Here is a 7,511-nt window from a genome sequence, read left to right as displayed (position 1 = left end):
AGCACCGGGCGCAGGGGGAAGGGGAGCCGGTGCGGCTGTGGCTGCGGAGCTGGGGGAGGCACGTCAGGCTGGCGTCCCCTTCCCAGGCGGCAGCCAGGCTGGGGAGCACGGCAGATGAGACGACGAGAAATTCTGAGGTTGGTTTGGTTGTGGTTGTAGAAAGGGCATCACAGGTTTACATCAAGCGGGAGTTCCCCCAGGGGTTGGCACCGCCGCGCTGCGCGCTCCCGGCGCTCTACGGCGCCCGCAGCCGGCCTGGGCGCAGCCGACCGGAGGCCCGGCGCTTTGCTGGGCACGGGCTGCATCACGTCCCCGTTTCTCCTGCAGTTTTGTAAGTGGGGATGGGGGGCGAAGGAGAGACTGCCTGGGTCATCTGCGTGAATAAAAGAGGAAGTTTTCCCCTTAATTCTAAACAATTTTTAGCAAATGCCAGACATGATGTAAGAAGGCTGTTCCTGCTGAAGGCTTGCTCAACTTGCTCCCCTGCAAATCCTAATGTTAATAACACTTCGAAAATGCTGGTTTCACTGAAGTTTTTTTGTTTGCTTCCTTTTTCTTCAGGAAAAATGGAGGCTTACAGCAGGAAATGGTCATCGATTCACAGCTGCTCCCACTATTAGACTTCGGATTAATGTAAGAGGATCCAGCTCATACAGAAAAAGTGCAAAATATTATGCCTAGGCAGCCACATAAAGATCTGTATCGTTTGTAGATATTGCCTTTTCTTTCTATAAAAGCTGAAGACAAAGAAGAACTCCCAGGCAAAGACTGCGGGTACACGGAGCCCTCAGAGTCGAACCTCCCGTCAGGGCTGGTGATCACACCCACTAATTGTGGAAGTGCTGACTGCCCTAACAGCCTGATGCGGCGAGTTGCTGGAGGTAAATGATTCATGGCTGGTGTCATCCCACAAACATCATTTGCACGGTTTACGGTCAACATGGAAACAGTCGTTCGTCCTCTCAGTCAGTGCAGAAGGCTGTCTGGGGAAGTGTTAACGTTAAAATACATGCCCCCCCCTTTTTTTTTCCCACTACTGCTTCCCCTTTGAATCTGGTAAAGGAGTGGCTTGCTTCTATGTAAGAGAAGCTGACGGTCTTCCAGGCTGCAGGCAACATGAGAGAGAACACAGGACTGAGCCTGCGACACGGCTAAAAGCCATCCAAGGTTTGGCCTGGTGCTGGACAGGGGAGAGGACTGGAAATCAGGCAGGGATTTTGGCTCTGAGCATCGCGACCTGTCAGTGGGAAGAAGCCTGGGAAGGGAGTCGGCACCTTCTGTACAGGCACGATCCACTATGTTGAATAGTGGAATTGGGAGTGGGGAAAACTCACTTTGCTGGATGCGTAGGGTCTTGTGCTTCCTCCTGCTCTGTGAGTCCTGACTTAATAAAAACCAGCCTGCACTGATCGGTGTCATCGTACGGGGTCACCACGTTTCAAAGCATCCAGGCAGAGAAACGAGGTGTACGCACTCACCGCGTCTGCTGACAAACATGTCCCTCCCTCGTTCCCCCGCGCCGTGCAGCCCCCCTGCCCGGGGAGCAGCGAACGCGCAGCTTGCTGCTTGCAGCCGGCGGCTGGAGGACACGGGCTTCAGATATTAACCTTCGCATGAAGGCGCGAGCGCCGCGGCGGACCTCTGCTTACAACGGGCTCCCCCAGACCCAGCGCTGCCAGGCCTAGCGCCCAACAACTCATCCAGCTCCCGGCTTCCCCCGCGGAGCGAAGCGGGGCAGTAGCTTGGCTGCGCGCGTGGGCCGGGACGCGTCTCCCGTCTCAGCGCACATCTCCTTTCCGCTAGGTGTTTTGATTCCTTATCTTCAAGTCCTCTGCAGCTTGTTCACTGAACTCGGGCGTCAGGAGCGGCTCTGTCGCGGCCCGTTTCGCAGGCCAGAGCGGGGCTCGCTCTGTGGCCTTGCAGGAGCTTCTCTGGGGAGCAATAGTGAGCGCGAAGAGCCCACAAGGCTGCTGATGGTGGAAGCCGCACTCCAGCAGGAACAAACGTCTTGCCCCGCATCTTTAAGCGTGCACAGAAACACAAGGGAAGAAAGCACAGAAAAGAAATCCAGTACTATCTAAAGTTAGGCACAAGTAAAACACTACTGCAGAACCTTGTGGGACTCGGTCTATCCGGACCCTTCTTATTAATTTAATCTAGTAATTCGCATTTCACACACAGTGAAAACACTCTAGCTTGTGTGGAAAACGCAGCCAAGCAGTGCATTAGGTGCGCTGGCCAGAAGTAACTCGGTGCTATTACCTTTTTGCTTGTGTCTTAGAGAAGAAACCAGCAGGGTCCGCGCCAGCACAGACCCTTGTCCCGTTTGCAGCCGCGTTCCCGGAGGGCCCCGCTCGCTGGCAGCCGTTCCTCCAGCACTTTGCCCTTCAGCTGCTGCAGAGTCAGGTCAGCTCCCCCGCAGGGACGGGACTCCTGAGGTCGGCTCCGAAACCGGCTCCGGCTGCCGGCGGGGCAGCCGGGGGAGCTCTTTCGGCAAAGCTCCTACGCCATGTCCGTTCCCTCATGTCAGTTATCGTGTAACCACCGGCTTACTGTAGCAGAAAGGAAGAGGCCCGAAAACCCAACCTACGTTCGGCAGTACATGCAATGAGGTGTTTTGTTAAGTCAAGAGCTTTGTGAAAGCGGAGAAGCTTCCACTTGTGCACGCAAGCCCCGCGGCACGCTCCTTCCCTGCCCGTCCTACGGCTCTCCCCGCCGCTGTCAGCCACTGAGCACATCGGTGCCGTGAGGTTATCAGGCTCTGCGAGTTGCTGCTGAACGGTACAGGACCGCTAACCTATTTCTGAGGAGAGCTTTAGCACCAAGAACTTCACTAGGAGCCTCGATGAACCTTGATGCAATTACACTTGTAAGGTTGGGCTTAAAAAACACCCCCAAACACAATCTGTTGAGTTCTAGACGTTGTTAGTTTTACTCCTCGGGTGGCTGACTGCATCTCAGGGAGTAAGATGCAAGGAAAAAAAGCTTTCAAAAAAACCTGAAGAGATCGGTTTTCAAAGTCAGAGCAACATCAGAAAGGGTGTTCACTTGGTATAACTGCTTCAGTGCAAAGAAGTGGCGGAGAGGAGGTTGCGATCCCCCAGGATTAAGCGTCAGGGCCTCTGACAGGTTTTTAGCTCCCAATTTCAGCGAGCGGAGGAGGCTCCTTCCCGCAGTGAACTCTGCTCCCCGCAACGCAGAGCCAGGGGGGAGCGTGCAGGTTCCCATCAATCCGCTGCAACCTTCACACACAAAGAATTTTTAGTTTGTGTAGCCCGATCATCAGGACAAATGCTAATGTTGCACACTGACTCTGTGAACAACCATGACTTGCTCAGGGTATTTTCAGAGATTTAGTGTCCACAGCATGCCAGCCAAATCCAAGGGCTGCTGTGGAAAATGAAGCATTTCAGGCCTATAAAAAATGACAAGGAGAAATCAGTGTTTTGCTGCAAAACATTGCTTCATACTGCAGCCGGTTGCAAAACAGCCAGTGATCCATTGCTAGAGGAGGCAGCGGCTGGATTCTTCAGAAAACAGCTTTAAAAAAAAAAAAAAAAAATCTAACTCTGCAATACCAAGATACATAATTTATACAGAGGCTTGCCACTTACGCCAGGACACACACGTGTGTCATCAATATTTTAAACGCCGAGTACCAAACTGGTTGTCAAGTGCAAGTCAGCAATTTCCTTTTGCCTCTACTGGAGAGAAAGCAATTAGGCTGAGCAAGAACCTGGACCAGCCCTTTTAGCAAAGAGCTTGCCTGAGACCAGAGAGTAACTCTTATTACTATTTTATTTGAAACACAAGAAGCAGCAGGAGCAAAACAGCTGCCCTGAGCCAACCACCAAAAAAAGTCAGTTGGCCGCCTCCACACATTATTAATTTGAAAAAATAAATGCATAACACCGACATGAGGCTGTATATGTTTATTCATCGTCAGTAATTTTTGTACACAAGGCAAATATTAATAGCTGAAAGGCAACACTTTTGGAGAGTATGTACAGAGCAATGTACAGGCAAGTGTAAGAGGTTTTAAACTATTATTCAATTTAACCGTTTTATAAAAAGGAAGTGATGTTTTTTCTTCTAAGACTTCCCTTAGAAATAATTTATTGCCAATCTTAAACTAAAGCAAGGAGAAAAAAAAATTTACAATAAAAAGTAGTCCCTGGAAAGTTTATAAAAAGTTAAACATATAAAATTGTAAGCCACGAACATTTATACAAAGCTAATACAAATCTTGGTTTTGTTAAAGATCTATGAGGTTGTTACAAAATATATTTTTACATAAAGGCTTCACGTAAGGTAAGCTCTCACTGCTACTGAAAGCGCAGGAAAGCAGTTTTAAATAGTCTGCAATTCAACTTATTTTCAAGTACAATGCAAAGAAATTGCAAAATGGCACTGTATTGCAATGCTGTGTAATTAAAAAAACAACTATGTTAATGGTACCATCAAATAGACAAGACCTGTAAAGTTAACTTGTGAACAATTCGGTATGGCATGAATCTTCTGATCAATTTGAAACACGAAATGTTATTGTTGGAAAATGAACCTTCTGTAACCGTCCTTAAAGAGAAATAACCAGAGAAGTCTTCTGATGGCAATGGACATGTTAAACATCCACAAGTTCTTGGTCGTTAAGCAGTGAGTTGCTCCCAAACATGATGAGCAGATGCAGTTTGACCAAGCTAGCTGGGACTGATGATAACCACTATTAACTAGCCAAGTGTCATGAAGCTTGAAATACCCGCCTGATCTGAGCAATTTGCTAGAGTAATTCTGATGGGCAAAATGTAAAGCTACTTACTAGACCAATATACAGCCTTTGAGATCAATGAACCCACCTGACTTTTTTTTTTTAGAGCAGGAATTCTAGAAGAAAGCTTAAGTTTTACACAAACTGATGGCTTACGCTCCCACATACAATACATAAAAAAAAGTAAAAATTTTTAAAGCCCTGATGAACAGCCACAGTTTTCAGGTATCAATCAACTGAGTTTAACACACTGCAGCAGAGAACAGTCGCTAAAACACCAATTTCACCTTCAAGTACAGGAAGGCTGTACAAGACAGTGGTATATCTCCATTCGGCCAGTGATCTTTTTAACAGAGCTCACTCCATCAAAGAGAACTAAGAAAGTTTTGGGAAACTTGATTTTCTACCTGCTTTCCCACCTTCACTAGACGTATGTCCTGACCTTGTACCACAGACTAGTTTACATGAACAAGCTTCACTCTTACTAGTCACCTGTGACTCATTTGTTTACTTCAGGGTAAAAATCAGTCTGTTCAAAACATCGATCCTTCAGCTCTTGTACCAAAATGATATCCTGCCATAAAGAAATAATATTTAGAAACAAATCTAAAAAGAAATACAACAGTACACACTGTGCTCCTTTTCAGGTAGCTAATGAAGAGCAAGTCTGAAGGTGGAAAAGCCAAATGTTGGTTCGGTTTGTTTAGCCAGTATGTTAACATAGGAACCATGTAAACAGTTACATCAAGGTTAGTTGCCTCACTCCCTCTGCAGAAGTGGGAGCAGGAAACGTGAGTGATTTTACTCAGTCATTTCATTAAAATAATTCATTTCTGCCTGAGATTCATATAGTGCTTATCTACCAGGGTCTACTTTGTCAGAGGTCACCCAACATTTCGGGGTGCACCTTGCTATCTTACAGGCCCTGGTGTTTGCAGGGAAAGGGATCTGAAAGGACTAAACCCATTTTTTTGGTGTTGGTTCAGGAGAGAAGCCTGCTGACTATTTTTCCCACTTTAGCTAACATCAGAAGTGCCCAGTGCCTTGGTGATACAGACTATATCCTTAGGCTGACATCAGTTTTGAGGATCTTTAGTAAATTAAGAGGTCCCTTGACACAAAATTCATCAGCATTTTACATAAAATTTGTAAATTTCTTTAGACAAATTCCCGGTAATCTTCATATCATCCACTACTCAGCCTTTAGTCTTTTCTGGAATCGTCTAGTCTGACACTCCACAAAACACATACTACAGACCGTCTCCAAACTAATTATTTTAATCAGAGCAGAGATAAGTCTCTTTTCAAAAAAGGAGGTTGTTCAGACACCTGTCAGCAATGGAAAAAATCAAACCTATTAGTCCTCTTGTTGACTAACAAGGGCATGGATGTGTTCAATTTCTGCTTTACAACAGTGTACCTTAAGGCTACTAGACAGAGGTTTGTTGTCCGCCCATGTAAGCATTTGTAGCTCAACCAAATCAACCCCTCATCTCTCTCCAAAGAGGGAAGCGGAGAACGTCTGGACTCCTATTACAGGCATGTTGTCCGATCCTTTAAATAGCCTCCCTAGCCTTTTTTGAGGTCTCTAGTTCATCATCCTTCTTGAACTGCTCACATATGACCTGAAGACGCCAAACCAAAAGTAATCATACCCATGTCCAGTAAGGAGGCAAAATTTACATTAAATATCCCCTTCTAAAGATTATATTAATCCTCCTGACATCAGTGTTGCACCCAGACTTTCTGTTCATGTTTAGATTATTTACCGTGACTTCTCCCAAGCTCTTTCCAGAATTCTTTCCTCCCAAAATAGTGCCTTATCGCAGAAATCGCAGACTAATTTATGACTATTCATTGGATGATATAAAAAAATAGAGGTCTTTCAAAGCACCTAACTAAATAAAAATACATTTTTCCCCTTCTACTGACAGGAGAACGAGGTACAGAGATGTTAATACAACTTACAATCACAGTAAGTAAAAGGCTAAGTTCAGAAGACAGGCAGCTTTCCTATGTTCTAGCAAGGACACTGCTCCAAGCAGTGAGAATATTATGTCACACCGCTTGCCACATATGCGGTATGTTAATAAAAATTCCTTTAAGAAGGTATTGGCCAGCATCAACATCCACAGGAATTGGCCAGTTCCATGGGGCAAAGTGGCACGCTGAACTGCCTACATGACACTACAGTCTGGGGGAAACCTGGTAGTGGCACTACTTTTTAAAACACAAGCTCACCAACTTACTCTCATTTTGTGGTATGCTGTGTGGTGGTGGATTTTGTGGTATGTGGTGTGGTATGAGGATTTCTGGACAAGAAGTATTTTTTATTATTATTATTTTTTTTAATCACATGGCAACAGTAACAACCCCCCACACCCCTGCCCCCCCAAAAAAGGAGGAAACTGCAATGGAACTTTTGGTAAAATATTCTTAGTCACAAGCAGCACTCTGGAGTATGCTGTGCAACATATTTGGCTCAAGTACACTTAGGATTGCTAGACTCAATTGGAAAGTCTCAGAACCTCATCAGCTGAAGCACATTCTGCTGTGACATGTTCCTTTTTTCAGAAGAAAACATTCATCTTCATGGTGTCAGCTATATAAGGCCTCTGCTGGGAACACATATGCTCACATAAGGCCACTGAAAATACCATAGGAGGACAGAACACAAGGAGGCACTTAGGTTTGCAAGTACTTCTATCCATCACCAAATGCTTACTGAGTAAGATGAGGCACACTG

Source organism: Phaethon aethereus (genome assembly GCF_964289735.1).
Source record: "Phaethon aethereus genome assembly, chromosome: 18".
Classification (NCBI taxonomy): domain Eukaryota; kingdom Metazoa; phylum Chordata; class Aves; order Phaethontiformes; family Phaethontidae; genus Phaethon; species Phaethon aethereus.
Note: the sequence above shows the minus strand (reverse complement) of the source record.